Genomic DNA, 17,444 nt, shown 5'->3' with positions numbered 1-17,444 from the left:
AAATGCCTTAACCACAGGTTTCCTGATCAGGCTAGCATTCTTTCTACATCACCTAAGAGCTACTAATAGCTATTACATTAGTCGCTCAAATTATCCATTGCTTGAAGAGCCTGCATATTGAAAACACCCTAGTCAGGCTCAGGTGGAGCTGGTGGAGCAACATTAATACTAATTTCAGATACAGCTTTAAGGCTCACAGATATTGTGTTGTTTTATCTTTAGAACCACCCTGTAAGGCAGACTTCTTCCCTAAAAGTCTGTCAAGATACTAACTTTCGGGGCAGCTAGGTGGCACAGTGGATAGAGCACCGGCCCTGGATTCAGGAGGACCTGTGTTCAAATCTAACCTCAGACACATAATACGTACTAGCTGTGTGACCCTGAGCAAGTCACTTAACCCTACTGTCTAGTACAAAAAAAAATTCTTTAAGACCCAGCTCAAATACTTTCTCCTCCAGGAAGCTTTTCCTAGTCTCCTTAACTGGAAGTAAAGCCTTCCTTATCTGATCTATGAGTATTTTATAACTTTCTCATGCACTTAATGACATTCTAATACGTATTAGATGCATGCGTGTATGTCTTGTCCTTAAGGATAAGTGGAGCAACAGAAGGCTGGGTGTGGACTCTAGGAAGATTCCACTCACTAGCTGCATGACTATAGGGAAATTACCTAACCTCTCTGACCTCAGGTTCCTCATTTATAAAATAGCCTCATACTGAGCCTACAGCACTGTTACAGGGTTATTGCGAAGCTTCTATAAGATAATGTATGTGAAGTGCTTTGCAGATCTCAAGATACTATACAAGTATCTTTCCCCCCCAAATCCTCACCTCTTCCTAACTTTCTTATTAGAGTCAAGGACAACACACTCTCCCCGGTCACTAGGTTTCATCCTTGACTCCTCACTTTCAACCCCCACATCCAATCATTTGTCAAGTACTGTGGTTTCTACCTTCAAAGTCTCTCTCTTGCACGTTCCATTCTCTCCTCTGACACCGTAACTACCTTGTGGCAGGTCTGCATTACTGCAATAGCCCACTGGTTGATCTCCTTGCTTCTCCCCACTCTAATCTATCCTCCACTCAGCTGTCAAATTAATCTTCCTAAAGCATAGGTCTGACCATATCAATCCCCTATTGAATAAACTCCAGCCGCCTCTTTATTGTCTTTAGGACCAAATATAAAATACTCTCTTTGGCTCTTAAAGTCCTTCGTAACTTGGCCCTTCTGCCCCTCTACATTTTCTGAGACCCAGTGCTGTGCTTAGCTCATCTCCCCCTTCAGGCATTTCCCCTGGCTGGAATTCTCTCCCTCATCTCCACCTCCAGGCTTCCTTCAAGTCTCAGCTGAAGTTCCACCTTCTGCAAGAAGTCTTTCCCAGTCCTATTTAATCTTAGTGCCCTCCCTCTGAGACTATCCCCAATTTATCCTGAATATGGCTTGTTTGTACATTGTTGTTTCCATGTTGTCTTCCCCACTGGACTTTGAGCTCCGTGAAACCAGGGGCTGTTTTTTTCCTTTCCTTTATTTGTAACCTCAGTGCTTAGCATGGTGCCTCGTACATACTAGGTGCTTAATAAATGCTAGTTAACTGATAAAAACAGGACCAACAAATGTCCTATACACAAGATAAAGCTTCATTTATGAGGTAAGAGATAAGACTTGAAGGGAGCCGGGATTCCAAGAGGTAGAGATGAGGAGGGAGGGAAATCTAGGGATGGGGTAAGGCTCAGAGACAGGAGATGGAAAGGTCAGGGAAAAGCAATTAGGAGATTGTGACTACAAGTAAAGTGCAAGAGAAGGAGCAACAACCATCTGGAAAGAAAGGATGAAGGCATCTGGAAAGGATTTTAAATGCCAAACAAAGAGGCAGATATTTTACCCCAAAAGCAATAGGGAGCCTTGGGAGTTTTTTGAGCAGAGGAGTGGTAGGGCGATTCTTGTGTTTGAGCATAAATATCTGTTGCCTTGATATGAAATGTGTAAAGGCAGAGCGGCAGGAAGTAACAGCTAGCCCTTGTCCTGTCCTAGCCTAGCTGGACCACTGTTGCTCCATTCTCCTTCTCTCCTCCCCTGTCCTACCACTTGCCTTTTACTTCTATTGGACCCAGCCCGAAACTGCCTATTTCCTCTATCTGTCTATAGAAGTCCCTGCTTTCCTCCAAGGCCCAACTCAGATGCCTCCTCAAACTTCTCAAAGCATTATATCTTCAAATGATCACAAAACTGGACCAAATGCATCTCAGAGACTAGGCCAACATGTAAATAAAAAAGACCTTGTGAATCATAAGGGGTAAAGCAGTTTCTAGCCTCTGCTTGGTATCAGGAAGAACCTGCTTCAAATCTCACCTCAGACACTCAATGTGTGACTCTGGGGAAAGTCATTTAACCTTTAGGTGCCTCAGTTTCTTCATCTGTAAATACAAGGAGTTGGACTACACATTCTTTAAGGCTCCTTCCACCTGCAGACCTTGACATTTCTTCCTTCTCCTCTCTATCAATCAACAAACATTTATTAAGGTTCTACTATATGCTAGACACTGTGCTAAGTGCTGGGGATATAAAAAAACAAGCAAAAGACAGTCTCTGCCCTCAAGGAGCATACAATCTAATGGGGGAGACAACATGCAAACCAATATATACAAAGCAAGCTATATACAAGATAAATAGTAAATAACTAAGAGGGAAGGCTTCTTATAGAAGGTAGGATTTTAGTTTGGACTTAACAGAAGCCAGGAGGGAGGAGGGAGAGTGTTCCAGGTGTGGTAGACAGCCAGAAAAAAAGCCTAGAGCCAAGAGATGGAGTATCTTGTTCCTAGAATAGCCAGGAGTCCATATCAGGTCACTGGATGGAAGAGTAGGTGTAAGACGACTAGAAGAAGGTAAATTATGAAGGCTTTGAATGCCAAACAACATTTTGTATTTGATCCTGAAGGCAACAGGCGGTGGAGGGGCTTCCACGATAGGACCAGCGCTTTATCAAAATCACTTTAATGGCTGAATGGGGATGATGATGAAGTCTCAATGCCACCTGCTGCAAGAAGCCTTTCCTGGCTCCCCACAAAGCTGGTGCCTTCCCTCTGAGATGATCTCCAGTTCACTCGGTGCACACATCTGGTCCATACACAGTTACTGCACGTGAGCTTCTGGAGGGTACGGGCTGTTTTTGCTTTCCTTTGCGTCCCCTTCACTTAGCCTGCACCAGTGCCGGGCACACACTAGGGGCTTCACAAATGCCTGCTGACCTGACTAGATCCATTAAGGATGGGGAGTTCTACCTTGCCCACTCATCCACGAAAAGGGAAGCTCCCTGAGGGCAGGGCCCGCGCCTACGCAGAGAAGACAGCTGAGGGAGCTCACGGCCAGAAAGGTCCGCGGCTTCCCAGGTCGAGTACTTCAACTGTGAGCTTCAGTTTCCCCGTTTGTGAAATAGATAACAAGGGCATCTCTGCCTCACGGGGAGGTTCTGGGCACCACGAGACAACGTACGTAAAGCGCTCTGAAAGCCACAAAGCGCTACACCCACGCGCGAGCTGTGGTCGGGGACCTAATCGATTTGTGCTTGGACGGAACTTCCCACTTCCTAGCCCGGTCCCCCCGGCTCGGGGCCTATAGAGACCGCCCTCTGACCACCCGCCTCACCACACAAGCCCCCTCAGCCGCTCCCTTACCCCTCCACCAAAAGACAGCACGGCCGTCAAGCACTCCAGCGTCACCGCGGCAACCGGGGACGGCGCCAGCCGTCAAGCGAGTCCCGTCGTCCTGCTGCGCAGGCGCAGAGCCAGCGAGCGCTCGCGAAACCGCTCCACGTGTCTGCGTCACCAAAGTCGCTTAAGCTCAGCCCTCGGAGGACATCCTTCCCTGCGCACGCGCAGTGTTTATCCTAACCCCGCCCACTCAGTCTTAGGTCAGAAACTGAGTGTGGTGTGCTGCGTCACGTCGTCACCTGCTCTGGAGCACCTCCGGGGGTCAGACTTGGCCAGCAGGACTAGCCGTGGAGGCACCGGGACACCTTGCCTTTTTTCTTCTTTAAAAAAGTTTCTATTAATATTTTTGTTTCTTTTTTTTGTGTGAGGCATTTGGAGTTAAGTGACTTGCCCAGAATCACACAGCTAGTGAGTGTTACGTGTCTGAGGGCCATATTTTTGTTTCTTACATCACCATTAGTTATCCCAAAGATCCCTCTCTCTCCTCAAAGATCCACCTCATAGGACAAATAATATTAGAGTGACAAAAACACTCAGCACAACTGATCAATGCATTGAAAATGTCCTAAAACCACACCTGGGGACCTCCTCCCCCCTCCTCCCAAGAAGGGGGTAAATCTGGGGTGTCTTATCTCTCTTTATTGGAGGCCGCTACATCTTGTTAATGTCCCTAGTCCTATTCCCAAAGCTCTTTTCAGCTACAGCTTTGGCCAATCAACTAATCAAAAAACATTTATTAAGTGCCTCCTATGTGCTGGGCACTGTGCTTAGTATCGATGAGGCAAAAAGCAAAAGACAGTCCCCGTCCTCCAAGAGCTCAAAGAGGGAGAAACCAAATATATGCAAACAAGCTATATACAGGATAAACAGGAAATAATTAAGAGAGGAAAGTCTTCCTGTAGAAGATGGATTTTAGTCCAGAACTGAAGTCAGAGAGATGAAGATGGAAAGTGTTTCTAGCACGGAGGACAGCCAGAGAAAATACCTGGAGCAGAGAAAGTCTTGATCCTGGAACAGCAAGGAGGCCAGTGTCACTGCATCCATGATTCCGTGTTGGGGAATAATGTGTAAGAAGACTGAAAGGTAGGAGGGGGCTAGAGTATAAAGGGCTCTGGGTGTCAAGTGGAGCATTTTTGTTTTGTTTTGTTTGCAAGGCAGTTGGGGTTAAGTGACTGGCCCTGGGTCACACAGCTAGTAAGTGTCAAGTATCTGGTCTGAGACCGTATTTGAACTCAGGTCCTCCTAACTCCAGGGCTGGTGCTCTGTCCACTGCACCACCTAGTGTCCCCCAAACAGAGCATTTTGTATTTGATCCTGGAGCAAGCCAGTGAAGTTTATTGAGTAAGGGACTGACACAGTCAGATCTGTGCTTTAGGAAAATTGCTTTAGTGGATGATTGGAGGATGGTCTAGATTGGGGAGAGACTTGAGGCAGACAGACCCACCAGCAGCTGTAGGTAAGGTGATGGGGGCTTGTACTAAAGAGGTAACAATGTCAGGGAAGAGAAGGGGGTGTATTGGAGAGATGTTGCAAAAGTGACATTGGCAAACCTTGGCAAACACGTTGAATGGGAGGGGTGGGGTGAGACAGAGTGAGCAATTACTCTTGGGTCGTGAGGCTGAGGGACTGGGAGGTGTTGCCCTTTAATGACCGCTGTTTTTGCTTTGAATACTTTTTGAGGAGGCCTGTTAGCCAGTGGACTGAGCATAGCACCACCTGGTGTCCAAATTTATACTGCACTTCCTTGGTAATTGATGACTCTTTCTTTCTTTCTTTCTTTTTCTTTCTTTCTTTCTTTCTTTCTTTCTTTCTTTTTTCTTTCTTTCTTTCTTTCTTTCTTTCTTTCTTTCTTTCTTCTTTCTTTCTTCTTTCTCTTTCTTTCTTTCCTTCTTACTTTCTTTTTTGTTTACACAAGTTTTATGTTATTAACTTTTTAAAATATCTTTTGTTTTTGAATAATCTTAATTTCTCAACATATACTTTTCTCTCTGAGAGCCATTCATTATAACAAACAATGAAAAAGAAAGAGGGGGAAAAAGTATTTAGTTGAGCAAAACTAACATTAATCAAACCTGACTTCATATGATGTATTCCATACCCATAGTACCCCAGCCCTGCAAAGATCGAAGAGAGGTTCACTTTCATATCTTTTCTTCAGGGTCAAGTGTGATCGTTATAATTATATAGTGTTTGACAACCTGGTTTTCTAAAATTTGCACAAAGTGGGAGAATGAGTCAGATATAGATTATTATTGCTTCCGTGGCAGCTGGCCCATACTACCCATCACATGTCATAGTACTTTCTTTAGACCTCCCCTTATCAATTAATTACATTTTCCTTCACATGTTATGTTTATACATCTGTACCCTCATTAGATTGTAAACTCCCTGAAAGCAGGTTTTCTTTCATTTTTATCTTTGTATTTAACACATAGTAGGCAATTATTAAATGTTTGTCAAACTACTCAACTCTTTTTTTAGCTTTTATTTAGTATTTTATTTTCCCCCAGATACATGTAAAAATTTTTTTTAACATTTGTTTTTAAAACTTTGAGTTTTAAATTTTCTCCCTTCCTCTCTCTCCATGGCTCCCTCCCGCCTCAAATTTAGAAGGCAAGCAATTCGATATACATTATACATGTGTAGTCATGCAAAACATATCTGTTATAGTCATGTTGTGAAAGAAAACATAGATGAAATAAAAACTTCAGAAAAATAAAGAAAGTAAAAAAAGTACACGTCAATCTGTATTCAGACACCATCAGTTCTTTCTCTGGAGATCGTATAGCATTTTTTATCCTGAGTTCTTCAGAGTTTTCTTGGATTACTGTATTGCTGAGAAATGCTAAGTCATTCACTTCTGATCATCTTACAATATTGCTGTTACTTTGTACACACTACATTTCACTTTGCATCAGCCCATGCAAGTGTTTCCAGGTTTTTCTGAGAGCATCCTGCTCATCATTTCTTATAGCACAATAGTATTCCATCATAATCACATACCACAACTTGTTCAGCCATTCCCCAATTGATGGGCTTCCCCTCAACTTCTAATTCTTTACACCTAGAAAAGAGCTGCTATAAATACTTTTGTACATACAGATCCTTTCTTTTGCTTTTTGTTTTTCATCTCTTTGGGGTACAGATCTAGTAGTGGTATTGCTAGGTCAAAGGATATGCATGGTTTTATATCCCTTTGGGCATAGTTCCAAATTGCTCTCCAGAAAGTTTGAATCACAAACTACTCAACTCTAATTCAAATTCCTAACTCTAAGTACCACAGGACTTCAAGGAAAGGAAACATCTCACTGGGATATGAAATAGTCTTAGAGGAGATGGGATTTGGAACCCAAAAGGAAGGAGAGAAAAGTTGTCCGACTGGAGTTTGGGAGAGAGTGTGGTATAGTGAGTAGAGTTCTGGGTGTGAAGTCAGGAATACCTGAGTTCAAGTCCTGCCTGTGGCACCATGTGACCGAGGGCAAGTTATTTTAGCCTCTTTCCAAGGCTGTGTACCCATGTGCGTGATGCACTGGAAAAAAAATAATAATATGGTTCAGTTATGTCTGACTCTCCCGGACCCCATTTGGGGTTTTCTTGTCAAAGATAGTGAAGTGGTTTGCCATTTGCTTCTCCAGTTCATTTTACAGGTGAGGAAACTGAGGCAAACAGGGTTAAGTGACTTGCCCAGGGTCACACAGCTAGTAAGTGTCTGCGTTCAGATTTGGACTCTGGTCTTTCTGACTCCAGGCCCAGTGCTTTATCCACTGTACCATCTAGCTGCCCTATAATAATAATAGCTAGCATTTATATAGTGCCTGCTTTGTGCTAAGCACAGTGCTAGGTGCTTTACAATTATCATCTCATTAGATCCTCACAATGATCCTGGGAGGTAGGTGCTATTATTATCCCCATTTTATAGATGAGGAAACTGAGGCAAACAGGCTAAGTGACTTGCTCAGGGTCACATACTAGTTAAGTGCCTGAGGCCAGATTTGAACCTGAGCCCAAGGACTCAGGAGAGATAGGCGTTTGAATAGTTGCTCTAGTTGGCTCATTATTGTCTCAGTTTAATTTTGTAATTATCTACCTCACTATGATAAGGGCAGGCCTTAGCATTTTCCTAAAGACTTGATTTCAAGTTCTCCTCTGATATTTACTAGGTATGTGACTGGTGCCTCAGGCAACATTGTAAGACAATAAATTGCAGATGAGTTCCTGATCTGCATTAGGGGAAGGAGTTTCTACACTGGGAATTCCCTGTCTGGATGAAATCACAGGTATGGATTAAATACAATTAAAAAAAAAATCCCTACCTCACAGGGTTGATGTGAGATAGTCAAGTGGCGTAAAATGTGAAAACACTTCTTCAGCTTGAAGATGCCAGTTATCATTGTTTTGGGGAACATTTTTGAGAGTGAGGGCTTGATAAGTGGTTCTAAGGCTAAAATGAGATTAAGCTACAGAGCTTTACAAATATGCCTATGTAAGAGTTGGGCCGCTAGGTGGCGCCGTAGCACACAGAAGAGTGGGCCTGGAATAAGGAAGACTCATCTTCTGATTTCAAACAAAGCCTCAGACACTTACTGTGTGACCCTGAACAAGTCACTGAACCCTGTTTGCCTCAGTTTCCTCATCTGTAAAATGAGCTGGAGAAGGAAATGACAAACCATTCCAGTATCTTTGCCAAAAAAAACCCCAAATGGGGTCACAAAGAGTTGGACAGGACTGAAAAATGAACGAACAACATATAAGAGTTAGGGATAACTGTAATTAATAAAAGAAGCTAAAGAGCCTTATGGCCCATGCTTTAAAGCCCATCCCAACCTCACAGAGCTTTGTTTTGTTGTTCTTTGCTGCAGTTATCCTATAACCTTGTGTATTATAATTTATCAGTGCTCCTGTCTTATCCTCCTACTAAAGTGATCTTGATATGGAATTTAAAAGCTTCAAGAGGGCAGAGACTAAGTCTTATCTAAATGTTGTACCTGTCCTCTAACCACAGCACAATGCTATGTGTATACTAGGTGTTTTCTAAATTAAATGAAAGGAATCCCTAATAGAGGCATTTTGGGCCCTGCTAGTTAGTGGGGAACATTCTCAGTGCCCTTCTAGTGATGAAGTCTAGGTGCTTATCTATCTTTCCTACTCATTTTTAGGGGTAATGTATTTAATTCAAATGATGGAAGAGATATCAGCTAAGGCAAACTCATTCCTTACCATATTTTTTCTTAATTTCAAAGGGTTTGCCTTAATTTCTTCTGCAGATGTCAAGGTAACCAGTTCAGCCAATGGAATGAGGCTTGAACCATTGAGGTAGCTTCCTGGTGGCCCAGCTACAAAATCAAGCCCAAGAGGAATTCGTGGCCTAAAATGTCCCTTATTGTTTTTGTTGTTGTTCAGTCATTTCAGTTGTATCCAACTCTCTGTGACCTCATTTGGGGTTTTCTTGGCAGAGGCACTGAAGTGGTTTGCCATTTCCTTCTCCAGTTCATTTTGCAGATGAGGAAACTGAGGTAAACAGGGTTGAGTGACTTTTATGTCTGCAAGATGGGAAGAGAGGGACTTTTTATATAAGCTCTGTATTCATGGGCTCATAGCTTTTGTCAAATAATGGGTCAGGTAGAGATGGATCAATCTTAAGAATTCAAGGCCAGTGATGAACAATCTTTTTCTGGGAATTTTTGAACAAAAAAGAGTCTAAAGAAATAGACACACATATTTGTATGCATATCTGAATATGTATATATGCTTATATATGTTCATTGTAATGTTTTTCTGACTAAAATACAAAAGATAAAATGCACTCACTCAAAAAGGTCTATGAGAAATTCATTGGTAGCGAATCTATTTACTTTTAGCAGTAACTTCTAGTAAAATGTGTAAGAAGATTCATTAGTCTGCTTTCCTTGTGCTTTGGATTTAGACTGGTTTATCAAAAAAGCAAAAGAAGATCTCTTTAACAAGATGAACCAAAGGAGCTGGAATTTTTAGTATTTTTCTTGCTGGGGGTTGGGAAGATGGAAAGCCTTGGCCAAGAGTATGCTGGTAAATGTTTAACAACTGGCTCTCTAGGGGGAAAAGGTGCCTATGACATACTTTGAAGTTTAATTTACATTATTAGCATTTTCTCCGTGCTTTCTTAAGTCTGGGCAATCAACAGGACAGTAAATCAAGTCCTGATTTGTAGTGTTTACCAATTTCCAAGGCGGAAATGTTTGTACTTAAAATTTAACAATTAGCCCAAGGCTTACTTTTGCAAAAGAAAAATGCACCTCTTAACTAAAAGTAGAATTTCACATAGCTATATACGTACACAATATATACATAAATTTGGGTAGCATCATCATCGAATTATAAGTATTTGGTTAATGCCAGTGTGCATTTTAACCAACATTCCTGTTCAGTTTCTTACTGAAGAGAGTGATTTCAGTTTCACAATGAAAGCAGCTGCTCCCTCTCATTCATTGTCTTAGAAAGGGTGGGGGGAGATGATGGCTAGTCGTCATAGGGGCCAAGAAGGGTGTGGTTAATTATCTATGTTAATCGACTTAAAACTCAATATGACAAAGAGAAAAGAGTCAAGTTTTTTTAAGCCATTGCTGCTTTTAAGAAAGATAGGAAGGATGGGGATCTGGAATATAAAAAGTGGTATTATTTTGAGGGCACATCTGTGATAGCCAGTACCCATTTTTGCACCCTTTAATGGAAGTTTCAACCTATCTCCTGTGTTGAGAACTCAGAGCCATATTGTTGTTCAGGTGTTTTTAGTTGTGTCCAATTTTTCATGACCCCATTTGGAGTTTTCTTGATAAAGAAAATAGAGTGGTTTGCCATTTCCTTCTCTTGCTCACTTTTACAGATGAGGAAACTGAGGCAGATAAGGTTAAGTGACTTGTCTAAGGTCACACAGCTAGTAAGTATCTGAGGTCAGATTTGAACTCAGGAAGATGGGTCCTCTTGACTCCAGGCTCAGTGCTCTGTGCACTATGGCACCACCTGGCTGCCCCTCAGAGCCATATTGGACCCATTTCCATGCTTCATATATTAGGAAGTCCTACATCCCATGAAATGGATCAGCAGAGAAGTTAAAAGAAAGAACTAGGAAAAGTCCCAAAGCACTAAACATATTAGTGCATGTCAAAGTCTGAGTCTGGCTGGTCAGCATTGTCCATTTGTCACACAAGCGGTTCGTGTGTGTGTGTGTGTGTGTGTGTGTGTGTGTGTGTGTGTGTGTTTGGACAGGAGAAAGAGAGATACAGCTCTCTAGCTCCTGAAGGAAACATTCTCCACCCCCCCCAAAAAAAGTATTAAAATTGCAAACCCAACTGTTTTTTAAGAAGATATTAACTTGTACTACGAATGTTTTCTATTATATTTAAATAAGCTATAACTAAAAAATGAATATAGTAATATGTACCTTCCCAGGCTGCAACTAAAGCATTTCTACTTTTATACTAACAATCCTCTCTAATTTGCATTATTTGAAAATTCAGTGTAGAATGAATGTCTGCTTTGTGTAAACAAATTTGGATGGTTTGACCACCAGGTGGTGCTGCTAGATGGCAGCATTGTCCTATTCCATAGGAAGACTCAGTCACTGGGGAGTCCCTTACTTAACGTGACAGTTATGTTTCACCCTAGCGGATATACCAGTGGTTCTGTGATTCTCAGGGATGAGCTTTTATCAGTGTAGCCCTGTCTCTCTCTGGGTGGCCTTACCATCTTAAAAGTCTAGAGCAAGGGTTCTTAATCTTGTGACCCCAAGGGATCCTTGAATAGATTCCAGGGGGTCCAGGTTGCTCCAGAAAGCACAGCCCAGATAAGAAATGGAACAGCTTCTGTGCTCAACAGAGTAGGAACCAACTCCTGGTTGGTACCCATGTTCACCGCCCCCCCAGCCCCCCATGGCAGATTGTCTATGAGGACTAGTCCTGCAGTTAAAGAGCCTCCCATTCAGGGGACTTTGAAGGGATTGACAATTTCTCCTCCTCTCCTCAGAACATGTGAATTGGAACTCCAGTACCTCTCCCTGGACTTCCCCTGAGGGAGAGGGAGAGAGATTTCTTCTCTTTCTTCCTTCCCCTTCCCCTAACACCAGTGGCAGTAGGCATATAAACTGGCTTATATCCCCACAGGTGAACCTGGGATTGGACCATGGGGTACTAGCTATTTCCTCTACTTTGTACTTCTCCCCCTGAGCCATATAACTGACCAGCAAATTCCATGATGGATGTTTCCAGCCTTGAAGGGCACCTCTTGAGTTGGAGAGTTTAGGAGTTCTGGGTCTGGATGCCAGGTGCTCAGCAGGAGGGATTCTCAGAAAAAAACTTCTCAGATGAGAACCATTGCGAGGAAGATGAACCAAACCATGCCTTGGCTTGGCAGAATATGTGAACCTTGAAAGAACTGCTTAGACAGGATGTCAAGTGGAGGTGAAGGCAATATGCCTGTTCAACAGTCCAACAAAATGTTTTGTTTTAGTTTTTAAAGTATTCATCTTCTAAAGAGTATTTTCAGAGTCATAGAGTTAGGGAATACTCTTTCACATTGTAACCGTTTGTCAAGGTATGCTTAGGGATCTTTTGTGTTTTAAGCATTTCTTTCTAGTAAAACACATAAATAGCTGCCCTTCACCTGAGCTATTTGTACATTGAATGTCTTTTCAGAACAGATCCTGTCAGTCTTTTTTGCTAAGACCTAGACATGAGCCAAACCTAGGCTTGAAGTGATTTTTACTTGGGCTTTGGAATAGGGGCAGCACACTCAACCGGGACATGAACTCATTCTATGTGGGTCCAAGGCCAAGGTCCTTTATTAGGAGAGGGTGTTCTTATTCACCATGGCCAGAGTTCTTTGCAGCTAGAATGCATTCCTTACATCCTACCCAAAGGTAGGATTCACAAAGATCTTTCTCTTGCTTCAAGCCCAAATTGGTTATCACCTTTTTCTTGAAGCCTTCTCTGATCTCCTTGTTATTCAGTCATGTCCAACTCTTTGTGACCTCATTTGGAGTTTTCTTGGCAAAGATACTGGAGTGGTTTACCATTTCCTTCTCTAGCACATTTTACAGATAAGGAAACTGAGGCAAGCAGGGTTAAGTGACTTGCCCAGGGTCACACACCTAGTAAGTGTCTGAGGCTGGATTTGAGCTCAGGAAGATGAGTCTTCCTGACTCCAGGCCCAGCACTCTATCCACTGTGCCACCTAGCCTGATCTCCTTGGCTGACAACTTTGTCCAGATCTCATGTCTGCTCCCATCCCATAGAAGACAGAGGCGGTCTAATTTTTGTCTTTGAATACCCAGTGCCTTATGTATTAGTCAGTTGGTTAGGATTTGTGTTTTCCCCTTGCCTTCCTTTCTCCCCCAGCCCCAGGCCATCTCAGAATCTATCCCAGATGCCTGTATGGCAGGAAGAAATGCCCCTACTGGGGCATCCTCTTCCCTTGCAGTCCGCATTTGCCTTAGCTGCTTGACTGCTCCCAGAGCTTAAATGAGAGTGGAGTCCACAAGACCTTTCTTTCTGATGAGATGGGTGACCAGCAGGCCTTACCATCTCCCCTAACTCTACATCCTGTGGTCCCTCTGGTGGGGTCATCTTAACTACTCCCATAACTCAATGACCTCTGGGTCTTGCTAGAATCATCCTGAAGACTCCTGGGTTTTTCCATCTGATCTGCAGCTGAACTTTTTTTTATGTGTTGTTTCCCCTAATTAGAGTGTGAGCTTTTTGAAATTGGGGACTGTCTTTTTTTTTTTTTTTAAATCCCCAGCCTGTAGCACAGTGCTCAGAACATAGTGAGTTCTTCCTAAGTTCTTTTTCATTCATTCATCTAGTCTCTGGGGTCATTGATCAACTCCCCCTCCCACTGACGAGTCAGAAGGTGGGGAGGACTTGGACTGGGGGGAGGTGGGAGATGAACAACAGTAAGCTGAGGCTCAGAGAAGGCCAGGAGCATACATAATGTGTGGATGGCAATATGGAGACAGCCCAGCTGGAACCTATGGGGGAGTAGTAGTAGGAGATAAAGTCAGATAAATTGGGTGGGGCCTGATTGTGGAAGGGGCTGAATGGCAGATTGAGAAGTTGGACTTTATCCTGCAGACACCAAGGAGCCACTGGAAATTGATGTTCAGAGCTGCCTGAGCTAAAGGCTCACACAATTGGCTTTTGGAGCCGGGCACCTGAAATTTGCAGTGACTCCTTACTGCCAGTAGATGTCAATGTTTCAGTAAATTTCAAACACCTTCCATATTCTCAGTCTGGTTTCCACTAGCTGGCTTGGTCCGTGGAGGAAGAAAAGGGCCAGAAATCTTATCTTGTGTCCTTATCTTTTCTCTCTCTGCTCTGTCTTTTAATGATCTTATCCGAGTCCATGGTTTCAGTTATCATCTGTATACTAATGTCTTTTAAATGAATAAATGGTATCAGAACCCTAATCGCTCTCCTGAGTTCCCTTTCCACGACACAAACTGCCTGCTGGACATCTCCACAATGGATGTCCCACTGGCATCTCAAATTCAGCATGCCCAAAGTCTGAAATAAAATCATCTTCCTTTCCCTGCAAACCTTCCTATTCCCCCCTCCCCACTTCCTTATTTCTGTTGATTACATCCAGTTATATCCTAGTCACCAAGTATGACATTTGGGAATCCTCTTTGACTCTCCCCTATTCTTAACCTTCTATATACAATTAGTTGCTAAATCATATCCACTTCTCTCAAATCCATCCCTTTCTTTCACACACTGGCCACCCTAATTCAGGCTCTTATGACCATGAACTTGGACTTTTGTAATGGCCTCCTAAATATTCTCCCTACCTCCAGTCTCTCTGGCTTTGAATGAAAAAGCATCGGAGAGCCCTTTCTTCTTATGAGGAAGAAATAACACTATGGCTGAGGACTTCAGTTGAGGACAGAAACTGAAAACAGCGGGAATCTTCCTAACCTCATACCCAGTAGTGCCATGTCTAAATAATAATAACTAGCATTTATATAGTGCTTTAAGGTTTGCAAAGCACTTTACATTTGTTATCTCATTTCTTCCTCACAACAACCTTGTGAAATAAGTGCTGTTGTCCCCATTTTACAGAAGAAGAAATTCAGGCTGAGATGGGTTAAATGACCTGCCTGACTAGTATGTATCTGCCAAAGAGAATACGAGTTCAGTACAGCAGCATCCAATGAATAGCTCCAAGCAGAGACTGTCCAGTGAAGACCACTTAGGAGTGGCCCTGTGGGGGCAGTGTCATATCTATTGCTAGGACACATTAGTGGTCCCATAGAGCTTCCCATCCACATATACATCCTTCTTATATGGGTTCCCTACATGTGTAACACTGTCCATTTACCCTGAACATGTTTTTTCTTTACCTGTGTGCTTCTCCACCTTTGTTGCCTATATGTGTGTACTCTTCCCACTGATACTGTGTATATTTGTGGTCAGGCTTCCCAGATTTATGGGGGAAGTGTTATGGGGGAAGTGTTTTGTTGTTGCTTTTCTTACTGTGATGTTTCATGAAATGCCTTTGCTTTAAATTAATTGTGACCTTTGGCTGACTCTCAAAGGTAAATACATTAGTGGGGGCTCCTGGACTCTGCTTTTGGTGAATGCAGACCCACAGAATATCCATGAACTTGGGGTAGCCTTCTCAGGGAGACCCATCTTGTGAGACATGAAGTGCCCTCAGGTTCTGTGGTCAATAAAAAGGAAACTGTAGTGGGCCTCCAGGTGGTTGACTGGGGCTAGAATGTAGTGACCAGTACATATAATAATAAATACTTTAGGATATCAGAGAAGGAGGTATTACAGTGGACTAGACCAATAAAAAAGAAGACAGGACTTAAGTTGGGACTTAGGATGGTATGATTTATATAGAGGGAAAATAGTTTCATAGAGTTAGAAGGGTTCTAAGAGGCCATTTCAGTCCTTTCATTTTATAGAAACTGAGTAACAGAGAGTTTAAGTGACTTGCTCAGGGTCACACACTACTAAGTATCTGAAGTAGGATTTTATCTCAGATCTTCCTAACTCCAAGTTCAGCCCTACCCATTACACCCAAAGGGGGAAAATGATAAGTAAAGATGGGTCCCTTTAAGGTCTAACATGCTATGTTTCAATGAATATACAAGTGGTCTGGGTAAATTGTGAAGGATCCCTATCTACCTAATATTCACAGGGCCTTCAGAGAATAGTTATGTAAAAATCTTGCCCTAGGAAGGTAATAAAAGGTATAATTAAGGAGAAAAATATTAATCAGGTATTGACAAAGTGTTCCCAAAGGTATCAGCAACCCACAAGGGCAGTAAGTTAAAAGGAAAGAAGGCTAGAACAGAGCAGAGTCCTGTGGGAGAGAGAAACCAGAGAGAAAAGGCAACCTCTGTAGTACTTAGAGAAGGTCAGAGACAAAAGCAGTGGCCCGAGTTGAGAGAGTGGTCAGTGCTGCCAGTAGCAGTGATAACCACAGAGTTATCTAGAGGGGACAGAAAGGACTGGGGACCATCTCAAAGTAAAGGCATTTACTATGATAGCATATTGTAAGAGTAGGAGCTCTAATACATCCCCCCCTTTCCCTCACTCAGTTCACCTGGACCATAATCTCCCACAGATACACAGTGACCATGAAGAGAGTAGATGTGCGCTTAGAGGACAGGGCTAGTGAGGCAACTGACACGTCGTCATGACAACTCTTGCGTCAGGCACTGTGCAGTAGGGCCCTGATGCCATCTGTTCCTTTGTGACGTATTGATGTTACTTCATCATGGGTGCGTTATGTCTCTTGGGTGGCTTGCTCAGCTGGGCCCTCTGACAGCTTCTCTCTGAAGCTAAACTCTTGACCGTCAGGGTTAGTTCTCCCTTGAATCCATAGTCTGCTCTCGTCTCTGCTGCCGGAGATCCGGCTTGAAGCGACTTCCTGCCCCTTAATCTCTATGTGTCTGTGTCTCCTCCAGGGTCAGTGGTTCTACTGCCATCCAGATGCTATGGCTGATGGCCATTTCTTCCACCATCCAAAAGGGAAACATAGGTCACAAAGCTGCTCCCAGCCTACAACATTCTCACCTGCAGTTCAGTGTTGACAGAGTTGTCTTTTAAAGGGCTACGGGGTATGGCCCTTCTAATTCCTTTAGGGAAAGTTCTTCTTACTCTGTAAAGGAATAACAAGGGTTAGATGCACTCAGTCACTCAATCCAAAATATTCATTAAGTGCCTGCTGTGCGCTAGGCACTGTGCTAGATGCTGGGAATGCAGTATAATGAATGAAACAGCTCCTATTTGTATCTTCACACCTTGTTTTTTCTAACACTTAATGCCTTATCTATTACCAGCCCACTTCTGTGATTTTATGAACTGGCCTGGGAGCAGGAAGGAAATCAATTGGTCTGGGAACTTCCCCTATCCCCCTCAAATACATGTGTATGCAGAGGCAAATTCTCAATTCTTAGAACCAGCACTTAAAGCTAGTTTCCAGTGTCCTTGTGGGATGAGAGGAAGGTGGGGAAGATTATTCAAAAACTTAGATGAAATTCTTCTCCTCACCCTTATTTTATAGAGGAGGAAAATCAGAGATTAGCCAGGAGGGATGAAGATTTTAATAGGCTATTTAGAACACTGTGCTGAGTTGAAAAAGATGAAATTTAATAGGAATAAATGTATATTTTATACTTGAGTTCAAAAAATCAACTTTGCAAGTACAAAATGGAGTGTAGGCATTGCTAGACAGCAGTTTCTCTAAAAATA

The 17,444-nt window shown here is 42.8% G+C and overlaps 1 protein-coding gene across 3 annotated transcripts in view; it reads right to left on the bottom strand.

Annotated features, from left to right (window-relative positions):
• Positions 1-3,792, bottom strand: part of TSEN2 (tRNA splicing endonuclease subunit 2) — a 42,749-nt gene extending 38,957 nt beyond the window's left edge. Inside the window, exon 1 of one of the 3 annotated variants that reach the window (XR_013485819.1) lies at positions 3,673-3,792. The gene's annotated coding sequence lies outside the window, so the exon portion shown is untranslated. Of the gene's footprint in view, positions 1-2,350; positions 2,536-3,672 lie in introns of those variants that run through there. The other 2 variants (XM_020981080.2, XM_078152211.1) reach the window with 2 other exon arrangements.
• Positions 3,793-17,444: the final 13,652 nt, after the last annotated feature.

Source organism: Phascolarctos cinereus, unplaced genomic scaffold (genome assembly GCF_003287225.1).
Source record: "Phascolarctos cinereus isolate Bilbo 61053 unplaced genomic scaffold, phaCin_HiC Scaffold_4;HRSCAF=312, whole genome shotgun sequence".
In the NCBI taxonomy this organism is placed as follows: domain Eukaryota; kingdom Metazoa; phylum Chordata; class Mammalia; order Diprotodontia; family Phascolarctidae; genus Phascolarctos; species Phascolarctos cinereus.
The sequence above is the reverse complement of the archived record's forward strand: the minus strand, read 5'-3'. Positions and strand labels throughout refer to the sequence as shown.